The sequence below is a fragment of the Acinonyx jubatus genome, chromosome B3, assembly GCF_027475565.1.
Source record: "Acinonyx jubatus isolate Ajub_Pintada_27869175 chromosome B3, VMU_Ajub_asm_v1.0, whole genome shotgun sequence".
Taxonomy (NCBI): Eukaryota; Metazoa; Chordata; class Mammalia; order Carnivora; family Felidae; genus Acinonyx; species Acinonyx jubatus.
Genome location: NC_069386.1, coordinates 19755737 through 19756810, shown reverse-complemented (window position 1 = coordinate 19756810; position 1074 = coordinate 19755737). Strand labels below are relative to the sequence as shown.

Genomic DNA, 1074 nt, shown 5'->3' with positions numbered 1-1074 from the left:
AAATTAAAAAATAGAAACATCATATGACCCAGCAATTCCACTTCTGGTTATTTAGCCAAAGAAAACAAAAACACTAACTCAAAAAGATCTCTGGGCCACCCTCCCCCATGTTAGCTGCAGTATTATTTACAATAGCCAACATATGCAAGCAACTTAACATTCCTTGATGATTGAGTGGATAAAGAAAATCACACACACACACACACACACACACACACACACACATTATGCAGCCATAAAAAAGAATGAAACATTGTCATTTGCAACAACATGGATGGATTTTTTTTTCCAATTCAGCATTTTTAATCAGTCAACAGCTTGCTAGTAACAAAGGATGGTGTCCATTGAGGTAGGTCCTGTGCAATGGGAATGTGGTCACCAGTAACTTCTGTCTTATCCAGAGCTGCAGTAGGAAGTGGCTTATTGATTTTTGCTTTAGCCATATTGTAACCCCAGAATCAAAATATTTTTGCCTTTTATGTTATCGTTTCCTTAAGAAATTTTAACCTCCAAGCTTTTGTCCTAGATGAGTATACCTTGCTTTTAATTTTGCTTCTTCAGCTTTCTCTGGACTAGTTACTTTATCTTCCATTTCCTTCTGCTCCTCTGTGGAGGCTCTCTCAGAGACTTCTGTGGACACACGGCTCCCTCTTACCCCACTTTTCCATCTCTGCCAACATGGATGGATCTTGAGGCCTTTATGCCATATGAGATAAGTCAGGCAGATAAAGACAAGTACTCTATGATGTCACTTGTATGTGGAATCTAAAACAAAAGCAAACCAAAAAAACAAAAAAACAAAAAAAACAAAAACACCTAAACCCAAATTACTAGATGCAGAGAATAGATTGGTGGTTGCCAGGGGTCAGTGGTGTGGGGTGAGCAAAATGGGTGAAAATAGTCAAAAGATACAAACTCCCAGTTATAAGGCATAGGGATATGATGTACAGCATGGTGACTATAGTTAATAATACTATATTGTATATTTGAAAGTTGCTAGCAGAGTAGATCTTAAAAGTTCTCATCAAAAGAAAAAAATTCTAACTATGTGTGATAATGGATGTTAATTAAACT

At 37.0% G+C, this 1074-nt stretch overlaps 1 pseudogene; it reads right to left on the bottom strand.

Annotated features, from left to right (window-relative positions):
• Positions 1 to 302: 302 nt before the first annotated feature.
• Positions 303 to 873, bottom strand: LOC113601912 (cAMP-regulated phosphoprotein 19-like; annotated as a pseudogene).
• Between the last annotated feature and the right edge of the window lie 201 nt (positions 874 to 1074).